Below are 21,867 nucleotides of genomic sequence, written 5' to 3' on the forward strand. Positions count from 1 at the left end.
CACTCAAGCCAGACAGTCAATCCACAAGCAGGCCCAGGCACTCCTGGGCCAGGCTCACCAGCCAATCACGTGCCAGCAGACTCACTACACAATTATGCCAACTTCTAAAAGTGGCACTTCTAGACTAGACACAACCATGCCGCATACACCATTACGCAGCATTCAATCTCACGAGTTCACACATATCAAACTCGACCCTGCACTCCCCACACATCAGGAACTACCATGGGCATACATATTCCCCATTCATTCCTATGGGAGGGCAGGTCACTCACCACACATACACAGAGAGCTCACGCACTTTACACTGTACCACAGTGAAAAAGTGTGCAAAGGCCTAAAACCATCAACACTAGGTTCCAGAAACAGGCTAGGAAAAAGCAAAAAGTTTAGGGGTGAACCTGCCAAAAGGGCCAGGTCCAACACATGCTCTCTTCATAGATCTTTTAACTATTCTCCTGAGATAACCCCCAGCAAGGAATTTCTGAAATGGTTTCTCTGCCTCCATAAAAAAAATCACACTTAAGCATGCAATTCCTCCTAATTCTTAAAAATTGGGACTAAGAAAGGGAGTCCCTTAAAGCTCTCAGATAGTGGCTGAGTAGGCAAGGAGAAGGTTTCTTTTAGCAGGCTTGCGAGACAGTGTAATATATAGCACTCCATCTCAGATGTAATCAATAAGTCCCAAAAATGCCACTTCATGTTTTCTGTATTGGATTGTGAACCTCAAGACCTTACTTTCAGATTTCAACCAGTTGAGAAGTGATGTTATGTATTGCGAGTGAATGCCTGAGGTTCTCAATGAAAAGACATCCATCCCCCTTTTCCTTGAAATGACTCACTATATTTTTTGGATTATGCTTTACATGTAATTTTCCTAAATATTATGCTGTGTCTGTGACATTTGTGTTGATAACAATTGTGTGTATTCTAAATTGAGTATGCTGTTTGTAGGGATCAGTATTTCTTTAAAATAGCTCATACTCATGGTCCCTGTGCAACCTTAGGTTCCCTTGTGTGTTTAGAACAACACAAAGCATAGAGTGGCATTATCTTCAGTCTGTTAGTTTTAGGTAAGACGTCAAACCTGATCTTGTAGGGCAACTTGAAACACTCCCTGTCCTGTTAAGCTACTTGGATGGTTTGTTCCAGTTCAATCTGTATATTACGCTGCCCTTCAGAAACTATTTAATCCTTTTAGCCATGGGAATATGTGACATCATTTTGGTGTGTTAAATACCATGTCTGGCCCCTCTGTGATGGGATAGAGGAAACAGAACAGAAAAGTTCTGGAACGTTAAAAGAGTTCTTGAGTTCATTTATTTCCCTTTTTTAGTAGATCAGAGCAAAAAAAACACAAATGAAGATCCAGGAATACATCTGTTTAAGATCTTAAATCCTGAACACTGGAAAGAGACTCATAGTTATGGGAAACAGCCGTTACAATGCGACATTTACCATGCAATGCCTTTACCACGCATCGCCATTACCACACAGGTCTTTACCACACATATTACTTTACCACCCATTATTGTGTTTTTGAGGCTGATAGTGTGACCAGATCTATTTATTTGTTTTACTGAGTATGGCCCTCAGCCTCCTCTTCTGTTATGCTTTGCTGATATGTGAATGCCAAAGCCTTGCATTGGTATCCTATGTGCATGTTGTGTGCATGTATCAAGTGTGGAGTACCAAAATTCTGAGAGTGTGTGAGTCTGAGTATTGAGGATAAGGGGCTCTCTTTAGGACAAGCCAGGTGTAGTAATAACGCACTACTCCAACGTGAGTTCCAAGAATAACTTTTAATCAGTCTCTTCAAACAGGTGCTCCCAGCTTGGCGGCATAATCACTTTCACAACATTCTAACCCGCACTCCCGGATGAAGCGCGGACCATACCAAGTGGCAGCCCAAGGGAGGGGGGAAAACAGGGGAAGGGAAGAAGTAAGGTTACAACACACCTTCCTCCCTAAGGAAAATGGAGGAGGGAGAAACTTAGGGACTCCACGCAAGGGGTGCAAGAGGAGTGGGAAGGGAGAGAGAGAGAGAGAGAGAGAGATGGAGAGATAGAGAGAGATAGAGAGAGATAGAGAGAGATAGAGAGAGAGATAGAGAGAGAGAGAGATAGTGCACCGCAACATTGGAGTCGAGAACAGAGAACCCCATGGCAAAATCTGAATGGTCGAGCAACCAAGACTTCACTGTTAACTGTGGTACAATAGGTAAGAACAGTAAGTTCAAGTTCAATAAACGTGAGTGGGAATATACTTTAGTCCCTTGGTATACATTGTAAGAGTTTCATGAGTGGCCCATGTCCAAACACTTGTCTGCGCAAAGCAGGATAATGCTCTTTAAAATACCAAATGCAACAGGAAATGTTATAGGATTAAATCAACCAACACTAAATCAACTGTAACTGTCTGAAGCTACGGGGTGTGCACAGATATGGTGTGGACCTTTCAACTCAATGAAAGTACGAGTCGGTTCTGAGGCATCTTGACATGGGTAGAACACCGATTTATGTATCACATCCTTTTAACCCTTGGCTCCCCTATGTATGAACTTGCCACACTGTCTATTTCACCCTCGGATTCCGAACTCCTCATGCTAGTATAACCATCCCCTTCCGGAAGATTGAGAATGGCTGCAATGTTCTTTTCCTTAGGCAGTAACTTGGACCAGGGCACACTCCGAAGACTACCTCTGACGCAATTTGCCTCACTTTCCTTGTCCTTATCCATGCCTGGACTAGGCGCTCTTCTGCCCTCATTTCCTTGGGCATAACCAGGATTGCTACCCATATCGCGTTTCGTTTCCAACAGCCCCATATCATCTGCCTGAGCCTCGTCAGCCCTAAGTATGTCCTCCTGTTCCCTCTTGGGCTTGCCATAAAAGGACTTATCTGTGTTTTCTGGACCATTACACTTCGGCTTCCACCATTGCTCATAAAGTGGACCCTTCTTCCCTGTCATGACTTTTAATGGAGGTTCCTTTATATTTCTCTGCGTTTTCTTACTCTCACTCTCCATCTTACCACCATCGAAACCTTGAATGTTTAATCCTTTGCTCTCTCCCTTTGACTCCATATAACTTGAACCCCTCTCTCTTTCAAGATCAAAATTGTCCACAAGCTCCTCTGCCATCTTGTTCCTGAACTCAGCCAACTTATCTCTTTGTCGCATCTCATTACAAATGGACTGGTTACGCTTATACCTCTGCCATCCGCGCACTTTGGCTGTAGTATTTGAACACTCCACCACCCTTTCAAATTCGTCATCAATCACAACTTTTTGTTTACTACTGTTCTTTCTCTCTAGTTTCTTTCGTATTTCGTCATCAATCACAACTTTTTGTTTACTACTGTTCTTTCTCTCTAGTTTCTTTCGTATTTCTCTTACCTCCACTTGACTTTGATAAGTGTTTTGTTTCTTGTTAGGTTTGTCCCTAATAGCTTCTTTTCCCCATTCTTTATTGCTTGCCGCTCTTTCAAATACTGTCAAACTCTTAGCTGGCTGCATGCAAACCTTGACTGTTCCACCCCTGGTATCTTGTATGCTTTGAATCTGTGTCTGCTCAATCCTGTGTCCTTTTTTCCCTTTATCTAGTGATATCTTCAACTTCTGTTGATCTCTCCACCCTAGCATGTTGAGACCACCTTCCGTTATGTAAATAGTACTCCTCGTATTGTTTTCCTCATAAACTACATCCATGACTTGGTAGCCAATAGCCCGTATGTCCTTCCCTGCATACGTTTGAAGGACTATGTTGGCCTCTTTCAATTCATTACCATATTTTTTTGCAAATTTTCTGTTCCAAACACTCTTGCTTACTACACTATATTTTGAACCAGAGTCTCTGATTATTTCTGTCTCAATTCCACCTATGAGAACGTTACAACTCTGGAATATGTTACTGGCATTAACTTCCTCTTTGCCATCCCCTCTTTCCTTGAACCCTTCATCTCTTTGTACCTTTCCACTTGCGGCTTGTATATAATATTCATCCAACACATTCAAAATGTTCTCATAAATGTTTCTGTCAGTTCCTTTCATGAATACCTTTTCCATTTTGTGATACATATTCCTTCCTCCCGTACCTAAGCTGTGAAGTAAAATTTCCGCCTTTACTACCGGTGAAAGAGATGCTTCCTCTTCCTCCCATACGGACAAATAGTTTTCGAAATACACTTTCCACACCTTCCAATCGGCAACGTTATTATTAACCACCTCCATGAACGGCACAGGTGGAGGGAGATTATCCATTCGGCCCCACCCCTTGTTTTGTGTGCTGCAATGCCCTGGAATTACACAGGCGGATGCAACCACCCACAGAAATACCGCGCAATGGTAGGCAAACTGGAAACAACTGAGCACCGATTTTTTATTTAAAATTAAACACGTAGCCCAGTTGTACCCCTGGGGATGTTAAACTCAAGCGTTTGATATGTATGGGGATTAGGGCCAGGCTTCTAGACAGAGTGCTAGGATATCCCTTCAGGAGAATGACAAGCAAAATAAACTCAGGCTGGTTTGCTGATGTGAGATAGTCTGATAAATGACAACGGAGGACAGAGTGAAGAATGATGCTATAATGTGTGCTTTAAAAGAATAACGCCTCTGGGCCCCACCCCGCTTCCTTGGAGGGGTATGGTATTTACTGTACTGTTTATACTGAGTAGGCTTAATATTGGGGAATGTCTCCGAATGTAGCTTCTGAATGGTGCAGTTAAATGAGAACTGTCTTCCTTAGACCCCCTTGTTGACACTGGTCCCACCTATGAAATTACAAAACGAGACAGGACCTAAACAATGAAATGGTCCTACAGCTTTAAGTACCTCTCCTATCCTTTCTTTTAATTAGACAAACCTTCCTGATCCCTTTACTCCAAACTTAACTGACACGTGGCATGAAATTGGAGCCGGTGGTAGTTAGTCAGATTGCCTGGTTACTCAGCGTGCTGAGGGAAAGGATAAATCTACAAGAGGGGAAAACACCCTTTATTTCTCTCATGTCTTCCTCACATTAATTTCAAGTGCGCACCTCTGATCGCATAGCCTTTACACTGTACCTCCTCTCGGGTGAAACTTTATCCTTCGTTTACCATAGCATTTCAGGTCAGAGTATATTTAAATGTCTCATTTGGGTTTCCTTTATTCTGAGTCGACGAGGTTGTCCCTCTAACACTTCCAGATGAATTATCCCCCTGTTAGGTTTACTACTTGGAATACTTTGATAGCTCTTTACAACCGCTCCCGCTACTTATCAGTGCTCATACTGCTTGAAACTGACCAACTTGTCACTAAACTGTGGATTCGTTGACCGCTGTTGCTAACGGGTCCTGTTTTTCTTCTTAACGAGCACCAAAGAATGGCGGTGCTCCCCAGACCTGCTCCGACAGTTGTGCTCGATTCCTCGCTTATATCAGCGCGCTGCCCCGCAACGTCTTCCCTCACTTTGATGGCAGATACAAGCACCTCTTCAGGATCACTCACCACTTTACGCGTTGCGCCCGGCAGCTTCAAATCAACATGCCACCGCTCAATCTCAGATCCGTGCACCTCTTCAGGAACGCTCACCAAATTACGCGTTGTGCCCGGCAGCCTCAGAACGACATGCCACCGCTCAATCTCAGATCCGTGCACCTCTTCAGGACCGCTCACCACTTCACACGTTGTGCCCGGCAGCCTCAAATCAACTTGCCGCCTCTTAATTACAACTACGTGCACCTCTCCACGCGTTGTGCCCGGCAGCTTCCACTCAGCATGCCGCTGCTTATTCGTACGTCCCTTTCCTCACCTCAGGTCACTACAAAAAGGGACAGTCATACCAGGCTCCACTAACGCCTGTGACATCAAACGAGGAGGCAAGATTCCTCTCCTCCACCCAGCACCAGCTCACCGACTCCAATTCTTCCAACGTTCCCAAAGCGGATGCCTCACGACCCGTCAGTAATCTTCTTGGTAAATACAAACTGGTGCCGGAATCCTCAGTTCACTCGAACCGCACAAGCTTAAAGTTCATCCCGGGGAGGGAAAGCACCTCACTGACCCCGGCTCAGCTCCCGGTCCTCGTCGCCATAGAATGTAGTAATAACGCACTACTCCAACGTGAGTTCCAAGAATAACTTTTAATCAGTCTCTTCAAACAGGTGCTCCCAGCTTGGCGGCATAATCACTTTCACAACATTCTAACCCGCACTCCCGGATGAAGCGCGGACCATACCAAGTGGCAGCCCAAGGGAGGGGGGAAAACAGGGGAAGGGAAGAAGTAAGGTTACAACACCAGGCTTGGCACAAAACAATATGGAAAATAAGGACATCTTCCCATGATGGTATTGATTGCATTCCTGAGGCTAAACGGTGATTAAATGAATGAAAAAGTTTATATAGCGCTCAGCTGCTCCAGAAGGAGTGTTCCGGCGCTGCAGAATCACATAGCTCCTTAGCCTAATGATGGTTTAGCTTCCAAAGAGCCAGGTTTTCAAGTGTTTTTTAAAACTCATCAAATCCTTAGAATGTCTCAGGGGCAGAGGAAGTTTGTTCCATGTCTGTGCACCCAAGAAAGAGCCTGAAGGATTTGCCACCCTTGCGTGCCCGGCGAGCCTTCGTGACACAAACAAGCACCCCTGAGGTTGATCTAAGTGCCCTAGTTAGAGTATACCAGCTGGCACGTCTTCTAAGGTAGGTAGGCCCTTTACCATGAAGAGTCGTAAAAAACATTACTAAGGTCTTAAACTGTATCCACTCCCTAACTGGGAGCCAATGTAGTGTTTTAAGATGCGTTGCCATATGGGACCTTGGTTTTAGGCGAAGAATCTCCCTGGCCGCCGCATTCTGCACCACCTGGAGATGTTGACGGAGGGAATCTAAGATACCTAAGTAGAAGATGTTCCCTTAGTTCAGCCTTGCTGTAATCAGTGCCTGGATCACAGTCCTTCTACAGTCTAATGGAAGGAGTGGAAGAAACTTTCTCACCATCCGAAGCAATCCAATACAGATCCCAACCAAAGCCTGAATTTGAGAAAGCATAGTAAGAGCATCATCAATAGGAATTCCCAAGCTTCTGACTATAGGTTGAGTAACACTGGGTGCGGAAAATTCCTCCGGCCACCATTGGCCTCAGTCATGCACTGTAGGCAAGACAAAGAGGACTATTTCTGACTTATCAGAGTTACACTTCAGCTGGTTTTCCTCCAACCACCCGAAAACGTCGGTGAGGCAGGATCTAATCATGCCCCCATCGAACTCATTACCTCTGTTGCAAGAGAAAACCAGCTGAGTGTCATCAGCGTATGAAATTATCTTTACCCCATCGTTGCTAAAGGGGACACATAGATTAAAAAATCTAGCCACTGACTTGAGTACTAAGGACACAGGGCTACCTTTAGAAATCCCATGATGACCTTTGTTAGAAAGGGGTTGCTGATAAATTCTTGCTGAGCATTGCTTTTTTGTTGATTATAGGGATGAAGAGTGAGATTGCAGTTTCTGCTGTGTTAAGTGAGAAGGTTTCTAGGTCAGGCATGCCCCTTTGTCTCTCCTTGATTACTGCATCAGAGAAGCAGATGCCAGCTAAGCGCAGAACCCACACATTTTGTGTCTATGTTGTGGGTGCTCCAGTTTGGAGACAGCCCCAGTACTACCGGCTGTGAGAGGCGTCACTCTAAACAAAGGCTGTGTCTGGAAAGCAGCATGAGAAGTGCACTTGAAAGAAAAACTACCTTAGGCCGGCTCTGAGATTTGAGCGAGTTGATCTACATCCCCAATATAGAAAAGTTGCGTATATGTAGGATCCAAACTACACCACTTGGTCCCAGTTCCAATTTCTTCCTGCCCGAAAAACGGGACTGCACTGCAGAGTAGTCAAAGGACTCCAGTGTTACCAGGGCTGGTGTCTGCCCATCATCCAGTCTCCCAAAGGCGAGGTGACATAACCTGAACTCTATTCTTTCTGCTGGAGGAGCTGAGGGTCTATATAGTGCCTGCAGGTCTGCCTGTCCACTAGGAGAGAGAGGGAAGGAGTCTGCCTGGGCCTTCAGGAGAAGAGAGTGTCTAGGAAGAGACAGCCCAATGGACCCCAGGGAGTGAGGGAATACTCAGAGGGAGTGAACTTCCTGAGAGTAAAAACAGGACCTACCTATTGTTTGGAGTGTCCCCCTGATCTATTAGACAATATAATAAGTGCACATTTTAAATTTTACAACAAAATTAGTATGACGTGTGTGAGGCACTGCAGGAAAGCGGCCATTTTTACTAGTGTGTGGCTCCTGCCTGCCTGTTTCCCATTCCATTCCACTTCATTTTGACCCTATTCCTCCTCATCTACCAAAATAGTTTTACTTTAATTTTACTTTCAATCCTGCCTCCCTGCCAATGTGCTTTTATTTTTATGCATGTCTGCTTTGCATCATTAGTCGCACTGGTGTGCCATCCTGACACAATTTTATGAAGAGGAGGTGGCAGCACTCAAAATCTATGTGCTGCAACATCATCCCTCATGTTAGTTGGCGGACCAGGGAAAGGGTATACACCAGAGGAGCGCACACTCCGCGGAGGAAGGGAGCAGTGCTGCACACATCACTAAACTGCATTTTCAGGGCCTAGGAGCGTGTCATAGACCTCTGGGCATACATCAATGACTCTGAGAAGAACTTACTTGACCTTCTCATTATTGAGGTGGTGGCCACAGATATGTGATTTTTAATGTTTTTCAGTATTATTTTTATTACTTTGCAGGTGCCCTTAAATTGAAGTGAAATGTATGTGAGTATAAAGTTTAACATAATATTCATATGTATGTATGCATATATATATGTACAATACATATGGAAATATATATACGAATGTGTGTGTTTGTATATATGTGTGTGTGTGTACATTTATGTGTTTAAATGTGTGTGAATATATACATATACATAAATATATATAGAGAAAGATACTCATATGTATTTTCATATTCAAGTATGTATTAAATGATTCTAATACATTACCACAATAAAGCAGATTAAAAAAACCATGGATGCAGAAATAAAATAAGTACAATGTGGAACCGTGCAGCTTATTGCTGATAGGGTTCTGTGTTTGTATTTATTTGCACACTCTGAGGAGGATTTGTTACAGCTAGGATGGACCTGCAAAGGTGAGACTTTAAGGTGTGCTGAATAGTGGCTTAAGAGCTGCATTGCCAATAGGAAAGTGTGGTGTTTTAACAGCACTGAAAGAAAGACAATATGCTGTATTTAACTTTTCAATATGTTTAGGGAAGCTAAATATTTTGCTAATTAATTCAGCATTGTGAATGATGGGAAATAAAATACTGAAATTCACCAGTTATAGTTTACTGAGGTAACTAGACGTGTGCCCCTACAATGCCCAGTGTTGTTATCAATAAAATAGTTTGAGATGTTATCAGTGATGTCATAAATTATGCCATTTACATGTCATGAGTAATGCAATCTGTGAGGTCATAAGCAGAGCAGTTTTATTATTTTAATTAAAATGTTACTTGTAACTGAAATTTCCTCCTGAAATTAACTTCACTTTTACCTTTGTCTTTTCAGTGGATTTCTGAGTTTTCTTTTAATGTAAAGTAGGATATTATCATACCCAACAATAACGTGACTTTAACCTTTGCTTTTTCAGTGAATTTGTAGGGTTTTACCAATGGAAAGTAAGATCTTATCACCATACCCAACCCCCTGTGGACGGCCAACCGCCTGCTGCGCACGACATAAAGCCATGCATGCTGTGAAGTTGGATGCTGATCATGGCCCAGCGGGGGATTAGCATAGAAATTAATGTTTTGGGACCCAGCTTTTTCTTGACCCCTCACCACAAAACTTTCAGGAAGGGGCTGAAGTAGATTAACTTTTTGGGGAAATGTTTTGAGAAGATTTGTCAAGTAGTGCCAAAATTATTAACACTGCAAAAAAATGTTCTTCCTATAGAAACTCTGACCTAACTATAACTACACAGTGGCAACTGCGACAGTGTAAACCAGAGAAGTTCCTCTTACCTACTGACATAGTCCCAACGCGAGTAACAAAGAAGTTCCATTATTCTCTCTCTAACAGTCTCTACATGAACTCCTGTGTCAGGTTACCCACAATGAGGCCTTCCTTTCGCCCCTCAACCGTCTGCATTGGGTGTTAGAGACCTGCCCATGCCCATGTTCCATCTTTGTGATTTGAGACACTTTCCGTAACTAATGATTGTGTACCGCCCTCCACTCTGAAGTCACCAGTGAGTGGTAGTACCTTTGGAATATATGCAACATTATGTCACCTACCCCACACCCAGCACTCTCTTGCTTCTTCCTCCTCCTCCTAGTCACCTGAGCTGGCACCATGGTTACCTCACACAGTATATCTTTTGATAGCTGTTGCTCTGGTCTAACAAACTGGTCTAACAGGCTCAATGTGTAAAAACACCATGGGAAAGTATATATCTAATTTCGAGGGGAGTCGGAGACACAGTTATTTACAAAATACAGCACCCTATGTTTTAATGACACAAAGGTAGTCCAAATATTAAGTTTTACAAATGTATATGTTATAAGCTAAATGTGTACTAGTGAGGAGGTTTTTTTCAACGGCTACATTTTCTGTAAAAAGAAAAAAACACATTACCTAGCCTTACCTACCTTTGAGTATCATTTTAAGTGCTTGGTTGTCCTTGTCCTATAGGCAGGGTACAGTGAATGGTGTGGGAGTTTTTTTTGTTTGCTCCTGTGCTGGATCTGTGTTGCTTATATCACATGTGCCCCATCAAGTGTGAGATTTGTTGGTGGTCAAAATAGATTACAGCACAATAAAGCTCACAATTGATATGAAGAGAATTACAGGATCAATTAAAGGATGGGTATGGGGACTTAGAGAAAAGTTGAGAGAGAGAGAGATACATTCACCATTGACCTCTCACATGGGCATCGCGCATCTGTAATGGAAGAAAAATGACAGAAAATCCTCCTTTTTCAAACAGTTTTTAACAATCCACTGACTGTTTTTAAATTAGTTGCTATTGCTACAATGTTAAATTGAGGAGACAGGCATGCACAATTCAAAAATATTCATAAGAATTAAAAATGCTAGTGCATAAAAATATTGCAACTGCGTTCTGACATTTTCCAGCTTAGAAGAAGGGCTGAACCACACAGCAGAAGCACCTTGGAGGATTCTTGCAGAAGATATCTATCAAATGAGAAAAGAAAAGAAAGATCAGTATTTTGGAGTAGAGGCAAACAAGTTGCACAAACTCTCAAGGTAAGAGACATACACTAGTGTAAGTACCATTCACTAAAGGGCAGTCTAATGACACCTCCAGTCAACTAGCTTCATGCATCCCAAATGATCAAATCACCAGAAGATTAAAAAACAAGTTTAGCTTTGTCCATGTCTCCCACAATAATCACTTTTTTGGCACTTAATCCACTTGTCAATTTTTTTTCAAATTAATCACCTCTTTCTTGTTCGTAAAGTATGTCTCTTTGAGTATTTTCCCATGTGGATACCTGGGGATGTGTCTCTTTGCTGGATGCTGTTGATGGGACATGTAGATTTTTATTTTATTTCAACAGAGACAACCCTGATCAACAAGAAAAGGAAAAGTAATGTAGTCAATATAAATTTAAAGATCTCAATAGAACCAAGAGAGGCTGGAGTGCAGTTAACAAAAGACCAATCATGTAACACTCCCAGCGACATGTAGAAGAAGGGTGCCAGAGTAAGCCCCCAAATATTGAAAATACCAAGATGCCGTAAGCCCCTCCCCTCTATTATGTTAGGTTTGGCATTAATTATTAAATCCAAGTCACTTGTTTCCAAATGAGTGTGGTATTTATCTCTTTATCTCTTTTTCCATGGAAGCCAGCACATAAGCAGAGTAGTCCTTTGAGTCTTCACTGACAGCCAAGCTATGGAATGAAAGGTTAGACATGGGAAGCCTCTTATTGTTTCAGGAAATGGAAGTGTCCATGAGAGATCGATGCTCATTGCAAAGTCTATGGTTGACTGTAAGGTTGAATAGCTTGTGTGTACAGCTCCTTTTATTTCTATTGTTAGACATTTCAAATATAAACATAAAAGTATTTTTTCTTTTAGCTTTCTTTTTTTTACTAGCAGACAATTCACCCCTTTCTGTTAACCCCTTCCATGCGTTCGTCGGCCAACGGCCGTCGTGAGCCCTACCTCCGTAGTGCTGCGCACATCCGTGGGCCGATGCGGCCCCGCCCTCTCAGCTAAACCGCCGCACCGCGTCAAAATAGCCGCCGCGGTTAAGCGGTTAATGTTTACTCATTTTGAACATCGTTATTCTCTCCTTTTTTCCTCTTTTTTTCGTTCTATATTTTAAAATTATATTCAAGCCCCTCACCTCCTCCATTGTTTCCGCCCCTCCTATTAGACTCACCGATCTGCAGCGTTTTCTCCACCCCACACCTCTCCATCACCATTCCTCCCCCAAACCTCCTTGAGCATCTTTTGTTATATTATTTATTTTTTTAGCGTGCGCAGCAGCTGCTAATTCAATGATGGGTCTCTCCTTTAAAACAAAAAATACATTTGAGCACAATTACCAAAATATTTTTATTTGCTGATCCAAGATTGCAGTCCTCCATCTTGAAAGAGTGGTGACGCAATTTAGCATATATGTCATCACACTGGGCAGTCTTAGGAGCATGACGCATATTCTTGGGGTACTTCTCATCAAGCTCTTTTTTCTTTTTCTGCCGATGCCGCACAGCAACGGTAAAAAGCATTTGTTTATCCATTTGCCAATGCTGCAAAGCATCCACAAAGTGCATTATCAAAGCCAATAGGGCTTAATTCAGGATTAAGGCGCACCATATTGTCTCTGGCTCTGCCAATACTTGTTCCTATTTACCAATTAAATACACGATATAAGAGGAACGCAAGGGCAAGGCTCTAAAAAGTGTGGGACTTTGGGTCAAATTTAAGGCACCTGGTTCTGTAATTACACATTTTCCACAGGGGCAAAGCCATGCAAATTAGCCGATTAACAGGGAGCAAGGTCGCCTAATGAGCATTGTTTCAGTGCACGCTGTGCTCATTAAGTGAACCACAAAGCGGTGCCATAAGACCATTTATTTAGTAGATTTTTTTGACCATTTCCACTTCCGTGAAACAGGAAGTCCTCACAGGAGCTTCAACCTTTCATTTTGTTTTCTCTGTAATTGCTTCCGACCTTTTCAAATTAAAAGGGGGATCACAATCAACAAATATATTTTGTTTTAAGTTTTCTCCTCAGGAAAACACGCCTTTAGGAGTTCTGGAAGTGAAGTACCAGTTCTAACTGGCACTGCATAAACGCCAGAAATAAATTATTGATAGTGCAACACTCACTTGCAGACAAGGTCACAGAGACAAAGAAAATATCATTTAATTCGAAAAATCTTCAAAGCCAGTTAACAGGCATTTTAATTTTGGGCAAAGGTGAAATTAGTTGCAGCCTTTTAATTAATCAACCGTGAAATAAGTCTTAACCTTACGTGCTTTGCCTGCCTAGTTGAGGCAGAAACAACAAAAACAGCTTTTCAAAAACGGCGCGGGGAAGGTTCTCTTTCCTTTTACCAGAGCCCTCCGTGTACGCGTGCCTTTGTGGGCCCACTGTGTTCTTTTTTAGAATCTCTGCGCCTCATTTTAAAAAAAGTAGAGCAGGGCAATGCTGCAAGTCTTTTTGCTGCGCTGCCCTACGCCTGTTTTAAAGGGCAGGGGCAGGGCTTTAAGTGGGGAAAAAAAACTGGGGGTGCTCTAAAATGGGCAGGGCAAACCACTTAAAGGGGGCGTGGTCTATCCAAATAGGGGCGTGGTCTAAATCAAGATAACTAGCATTGTGTTAGTGCTGGGGCAGGATCACACAGACTAGTTCCTTTCTGCGTTTCACTTGTTGCTGGGTTACACTGCAGCCTTGACGCTCAGTGTGAAAGGTCAGAGCAGGGTTGTGCTGGAGCAGGCTGCTCGTGGTTGTCTCTCTCCTAATCATCCCACGATGTGAAGGCTGGCACCACGACGACATTGCACCTGCGCTGCAAGAAGGGAAATCCTGAGAGAAAATGGCTCTCTTTAAAGCCTACAACGCGGCTCACCTGGCATGCTCACTACCTCCACTGCTCAGTAGGGAGCAAAATGAGCATGCGCACATCGATGTGCATGCTCTCACTGCAGTCGAGGGGAAAAAAAAAAAAGACTACCTTTGGAGGCCTGAAAATAGAGCCTGAAAGAGACCCATTGTGAAGCCCCCTGAAAATAACTGCTGGTGCTCAGACCCAGACAGACCCGGCCCACTTAAAGCCCTGCACTAAACATGCAACACAAACAGTGCTCTGCCAACCGAAGCTGAGAGTGAGCAGTTACATTAAGTACCTTCAAGAAGCAATAACGTGTTGCACAAAGTACATAAAACAAATGCACTTTTAAAACTGACTGCCCAAACGAAGTCTACAATACAAATGACATATGTCAAAATAATGTAGCACACATTGGCTTTTTGTTTGAGTGCTAGGATGAAGGGGGGGGGGCTTTTTTGTGTGTGCTTGGCAGGGCAAGTTTCATTTACTATCCAGTGCTTCAAACGGGCATATGCTCTCCGGTACAGAGTGCCCACCCTTTTGTAACTTGAAGGATAGAGAGAGAGTACCTGTACTTCTCAGCAGTGCTGCAATATTTTTAATGCTAGAGTACTGGCACTTCGCAGCAAACAGCCATTCTGTAGGTAGTAGGTACGTGAACTTTTCTATTTCCATGAAATTAAATGGAGTCCCCAAGCACAACAAAACTCCTGCCACCACTCAACTCCTGTCCCAATGGGCAGGTGCACTTCTATGCTTTTCCTCATTCGCTGTCAATCCTTTTCAGAATGGGGGTGAGGCTGTTCAGCATTAGCTTACCCCATATCTGCACGTGCTGTAAATGAAAGAATCGCAGGTACAGGTGGAAGGGTGCTAAGTGACTAGATCCGAAATAATTGGGAAACTGTCCAAACATAGGCAGAAATACACTTGGTGAAAGGAACCACCCCAATTTACTTTTCATTTTCATTGCGGCCGGTACCTAAGTGCGAAGCAGTTGCAGCATTTGGGGGCAGAGGGATCGGTGACTTTGGTTTTTCGGCTGATGGTATGAATGTGCCTGCACATGGTTTTTCGAGGGCCTGCACAAATTATGCTCATCACTTTATATCAAATAATACGGCGAAGGAAGCACACACGTATGTATGAATAATATTTGAGGGTATGTTGTACCTTTCTGATCCGAGACAAAAAAATCACAGTCATTAAATGAAAACGCTGTTCTATTTGGAAACACTGCCTTTGGGGTAGTTTTGTGATCAGTTATGGAGGTTGGAATGCAAGCTGAAAAAAAGATTCTTCACATGGACAACATTAATTCAAAGGGCTTTTAGAGGATCCTATGAGTTACCACGCAGTTGCCGACCGCTTGTCTTCCTGCATGTTGGCGTTGTGACCCCATGGCACTGCTGCTCCTGGCTTCTGCTGCCGAGTAGTGGGGGCGGGGAGAGGGAGTATCGTGAGTCCGGGGATAGCACCACACCTACTGTACAAGTGAAAGTGCGACAAGGGGCACTGTTAAAAAGTAAGAAGTCAGTGCTTCTGAAGTTGTTTGTGAGCATGGGCCATCGATGTTCATGCTCTCACTGCAGTCGAGGAAAAAAAAAGAAAACTGACTACCTTTGGAAGCCAGAAAACAGAGCCCGAAAGAGACCTGTTTCGAGGCCCCCTAAAAAGAACTGCCGGTGCTCAGACCCGGACAGACCCGGCCCACTTAAAGCCCTGGGCAGGGGCCTCATTTATGAAAAGTGACGCATCGCTGCATGAAAACAGCGATGCGTCACTTTTCATTGCGCCCTCCTTGCAGATACGTCACTATTTCTAAAGTATCTGATGGCGCAAAAGTGACGCATGGCTGGAGTGTGTCACAAAAGTGACGCAACTCCAGCAATGAGTCCTTTCACATGGGGCAAGCCCCATGTGAAAGGGCCTGCGTCTTACGCCTGCTGTAGAAATTGACGCATTTGTGTCCTAGAAGTGGCGCATGCGTCACTTCTATGACCTTTTCTTGCGTCAGAATGCCCCCCTGCATACATTATACCTGGCGCAGTTATAATGTAGCGTAGGGGTTTACAAAGTGACGCATCTACCTAGAGGCCCCAGGAATGTACCTTATTTGCGAGATAATGTGCAACTCTGTCCAATCCCAGCCAGCATCGGTGCACAATTTGGTGACTTGCGCCAACGCAGGTACCACACAAATGTCTGCTTTATTGACAAGATTGTTTCTGTGCAGGAAGGCACACCTTCCTGCACAAAACAATCCTACAAGGCGTTTTTTTTTCATTCTATGTGTGCTGCAGAATGCAGCAAACATGGAAAGAGGAAAAAAGTAGGTGAAATGAAAATATTTCTCCTCGTTACGGCTTCTCTGGGGAGGTATAAGGTTTTGCCACTGCCCTAGGTTTACGTGATTTTGTAAATCTGGGGCAACCTCAAAATCCATGGGTGTTGCCTGGGAAAACCACTGCAATGCCCATGGAATGCCTCCATGGCGTAAAGTAAGGCAACCCAGCGCTTTGCGTTGCCTCGCCTTACTCCATATCTATTAGGCCATGCAAGTGCATCATCTCATTGATATGATTGAGAGGCCTGCACCGCGGAGCATAAAAAAAGTGATGCTCCAGCTGTGCAGGTCTCTTGTAAATAGGCTGTCCTATTCAAATATATATTGGGTGGATTTAGCTTACAATTTGTGAAAACCAGGGTAAAGCATTACCAACCTATGTGCTTCCACTAAGCAAACCGTATTCATAATCATCAGGTTCAATTTTAGCTAGTCTCGTTTGATGGTATTTGGAAGGCTGAAGTTCATATGTAAGGATGCCATGAGGCTGTCCTGTTTTTTAAAATGTAGGAGAACATCTTGAATTACCTATGGCCTAGACTGCAAACCACTGTTATAGCAAACTAGGTCCGAAAGGGCTGGCTCTATGTGTAATTTTCAGGATAACATATCCTACGTAAAATAGTAAATTTTGTTAATGGGATCATCCTGAAAATTAGACATGGATCCAGCCCTCCGTCTTGTACATACAGTGGACACCCCAACCCTATAGCCATCCTTAACCTCAAATGCTGCATGTTGGACTAAAAACAGTCTAAATGTCTAAACATTACCTCCTCTTTTTTTCTGTCATGTTCCACATCTCAGTGTCTCAGTCATGTGGCACCAGCTACCCTCCACATATTTTATTGATATATTGATTTATACGCTCCAAGAATGAGTCAGGATTCAACCTTATTTACCCATGTCAAAAATTCTTTCATATAGTCCATAGAATTCCATCCAAAACATGTAGGGTCAAACTATATCAATTTTAAACTGAACTAAACAGTTCTGACAATTTAAGGCTCCACTGTAGACCATATTGTTGTGATCTGCTGGACACTTCTAGTGTTTCATTATGTGCCCTATGTAACCAGCCACTCCCAGAGGGCTGGCCTTTCCACTCATCACACATCCATCCATCACAGGCGTCACCGGCCAGGTGACCCTGCCAATAAAAGGGGCTGGGTGCACATGCTCTGGGCCAGTTCCAGTTACTCCAACTTTGTGTCAATTTCCTGTGAATGGCTGTATGAGGGCCTAGGAACCTAGACCTTACACCTATGTTTGTTCTGCATTTTTATCCTGACTCCAGTACCTTCATTGCACATAAGAACTCCAATGGGGCATAAAACACATAAAAAAGCCTCACTCCTCTACTGTGGCTGCTAAAACAGACCCAAAGTGATTTGAAATGGACATTTGACAGTATAGGTAGTATACAGGTAACCAGAGCCATGTCCAAATAGAGCCCTGCATGGAAAGAAACCTTCTGCTCTCCCAGAAGCTGGTGAATTAAACAAGGTAGCAGGGGGTCCATTTTGTGTTTACATGTCATTCACACATGAAAGAAGTAATCTGAGCAAACTTTCTGATTCACTCACATAGGAGATCGATGACACTAGTGGAAAGTTATTGGTGGTACAAATGACGGTGTTCGTTTGTGTGTTAGCAGGGGGATGAGAGTTAGATGGAAGAGGTCCAATGGGGTGTAAAATGGCACCCGCAGCACGTCAAAAAGGATTAAAAGCAGTTTAATGTTAATCATTGGAGTCAACTAAGATGGTCGCTGCTGTCTGTAGGATTTTAATACAGACAGCTCCATGCGCTCCCCCGAAACCTGCGCCCTGGGCCTGTGCTCAGCTTGGCCAGCCATAACCCGGCCCTGCAGGTAACCACCTTTACTTTGCGATCGCTCCTTTGCTCCCCATCTGCACACCACCCTAGGGTGACCAACCGTCCATAAATTTCACGGACCGTCCGTCCGTCATTTTAGTATGATGTCCACAAGGCGTCCGGACGCCTTACATACATCATACTAAAATCGAAATGGGAAATCTCAGGAAGAATGCTGTTCCCCATGCGAGAGGCCCCGTGAGTTAAAAAGATATCACTCAGGGCCTCTTGCAATTATCTTTTAATCTGTAGAGGCTGCCTGCAGCGGCCCCTCCCGGACCTGGGCAGACTGTAGAGTGGCCCATTGTCATTCCGAACTGCAGCTGATTTGCACTTTAGAATGACAATTGGCCCAATTGTGGTGACAGCATTTGGAGTGCCTTCTCCTGCATGGGACTAGTGCAAAGCATTCTGCTTTCGTCTTGGCGCCATGCTGGAGAAAATAAAAATAAAATAACTAACACCGTTTTCACTGTACATTTAAAAGACAGATTTCAACATACAAATAAAAAAATACTATTTATTAATGTTTATTGTTACTAGCACAAATCTTGATTACAGAAAGGGCCAGATGTCGCTTTACAAAGTTGCGCGCATACTGAAAAACTGTGAAGTGCACGATTGGCTCAACCTTATATAAACTTATTTTGACCTTAATTTATTTTGGTTGTCTATTTACTTACTTATATATTATTGTGCCACCTCCTCGGATATGTCTGTAAAACGTATGTTTTGTCCCAAATTTTTGTCCGAATTTTGACCTTCTGTCCCGAATTTTTGTCTGAATTTGCACCCTGCCAGTTCGTCACCCTACACCACCCTCGTCCTTATTTTCTAACCCTGCCTAATTTGTAACTCGCATCTTGAAAGGTTCTTTTTTATTAACTTTGCTTCAGTTCTGATGGTTCATTCGGGTGTTGTCTGTATGAATCGGATTCATCAAAACGGCCTATAAAGTCTTTTGTGCAGAAGTTCAATTTATCACAGGCAGGGCCCGAGAAACGCACTGTTGCAAAACCCTGCACACATTTATTTAATTGAATATGTACGTTTCCAATAACTAATCCCAGAGTTCAGAGAACATTTAGAGGACGCCCTGCTAGAATTAAAACACTTTCACATGCATGGTGTCAGAAATTCATTACAGAGATGGGAGCCAAAGGACAATATACCATTGGTTCACAGTTTATATGCATTTAGAGTTATAGTGTATTTATTAGCTAGTTTTTCAGCTTCTCAACGTGCCAAGAACTCATTGTGTTCCTAAAAAAACATTTATTTGTTGATTGACATAGTTCAAGAAGGACTTTTCATGCTTCCAAGTATGGGTGTTGAACAAGAAGGAGGGGACCACATAGAATTTATAAAAGAGATATTTTATATGTGGAGTGAGCATATCTTTAATTCATTCATAAATTAATAAGCATTTCTCATTTCAGAAGGACATGTTACAAGGACTTCATTGCTGTGTATGGTTCCAGTAGAGCATACTTTAAACCAGGGCCGGCTTTAGCGCTGATGGCGCCCAGTGCGACAATAATGTTTGGTACCCCTTGACCGCCTCCTCGAATTCTCTCACTAACACCGGGCAAAAGTGGCCCTCATCTCTCCAATCATAAGTTATTGCAAAATTTAGCGAGTCAGTGGCCCCTCTACTAGTCAGCGCCCAGTGCAGCAGCACCTGTCGCACTGCCTTAAAACTGGCCCTGCTTCAAAAAGCTTGTCGCTTATACTCCCAGTGAATCAGATAGCCTCAACCTGGAGCAAATGACTTATTTTCTCATCCCTCTGTTGCAACTTCCCCTGTTCTCCCGCTATATCTTCTAACCCCCCCTTCTTGTGTCCTTTGTCCCAGTCTCCCCATCATTGCCTTCTTTCCTCGCCGTCTTCAGTCTCCACCTCATCTTTCCTTCCAATCCTCCTCCTCAACCTTTGATTACTTATTCTCATGAACTTCAATTCACAAAACTGCCAGGGATAGAGGAAGTGACACCCTTTGGACACTAATGACATCATAGAGTCAAGCACATCTATGGCCCCTAATAAAGCCCTTGCTAATTGGGTGCCTGAAGAATGCCAGGGTGGGAAATACCGATAGGACACAGGGCTCGTTGAGCACTGTTTACTTCTTAGGGCGAAGTCTACCAGACAGTGCAGCTGTCTGGCTTGCTTATGACATCTTGTGGACATTCGGAAAGTGTCCCTGGGAATGTATTCCACCCATTACTTACCATTGACGTTGTGGTTTGTAATTCACATTTGCTTGCTTTCTATTTGCTGGCTTTATTTTTTTAGGCTGTCCAGCTTGAATTTGTCCCTTCCCTGGGCCAAAATATATTTACTGTAGTCTTCCACCAGTACTGAATTTTTGTTAACAGGTCTTTAAATCTTGTTCTTATTTTGTCACATTTGCTGTGCATTCAAAGAGAGAGGACAAATGTCAGTCTCTGGAGCTTGGTGTTTACGTTTCTCGCTCTGACTTCAAAGAGAGAGGATTTATGTGACAATCATGCTGGCCACTCCTGGTGGGCTGTACAATGTTAACTTTTTTTTTTCTAGCACAAAACAAAATGTATTTGTCTCTAAATGAACTGTGCAGATATTTTTAAAATGAAGCTCATTTTTTGGTAATTTTGAAGTGTGGTGGAAACAAATATTTTATTACGATCAAAACAAATCAATACATAGGTGATGACATTTTCACACATTATCGTTTGTGTGCTGTATACTTTCATCAGTAAAAGAGTATGTCTGTCCAAATGTAATGGTCATTTCAATTGAAGATGTGTTGTCTGTAATGGCAGGCCACTACCACACCATGCATACTCCACTTTACCCCACTCTACACCACTCCATGCCACTGCACTCTACACTTCGCTACTCCACACCACTCCACACTGCATGACAGGACTCTATTCTGCACCAGTCTACTCTACATCACTTCACTTGATGTCTCTTACTCGATGCCACTGTACTCTATGTTAATGCACTCTATCCAACATTACTCTACCTTGCACCACTTCTCTCCTAGCCACTGCACTCTACAACAATCAACTCTAAGCCACTCTAATCTACTCTGCAACACTGCGCGCTACAATGCTGCATCTACAATACTCTACTCTATGCCACTGCACTCTATGCCACTTCACTCTACTCTGAAACAATCAACTCCACACCACTGCACTACATGCTACTCTAGTCCACTCTGCACCATTCCACTCTACACCACTGAAATCTAACTTACGCCACTCCACTCTACCCCACTGCACTCTATGTCACTCTATTCTACACTGCTGCACTCTATGCCACTGGCTCTCCGCCACTGCACTTTGTGCCACTTTACTCAAAACCAATACACTATGTGCCACTGCTCTCTATGCCAATCTACTCTACCCCACTACTCTCTATGCCAATCTACTCTGCACCATTGCACTGTAGGCCACTATACTCTATTCTGCAACACTCTACTGTACACCATTGTACTCTATGTAATTTTACTCTGCACCGTACTATGCCACTGCACTCTACACTAATGAACTCTATGCCACTCTACACTACACCA

This window comes from Lissotriton helveticus, chromosome 7, assembly GCF_964261635.1.
Source record: "Lissotriton helveticus chromosome 7, aLisHel1.1, whole genome shotgun sequence".
Lineage (NCBI taxonomy): Eukaryota > Metazoa > Chordata > Amphibia > Caudata > Salamandridae > Lissotriton > Lissotriton helveticus.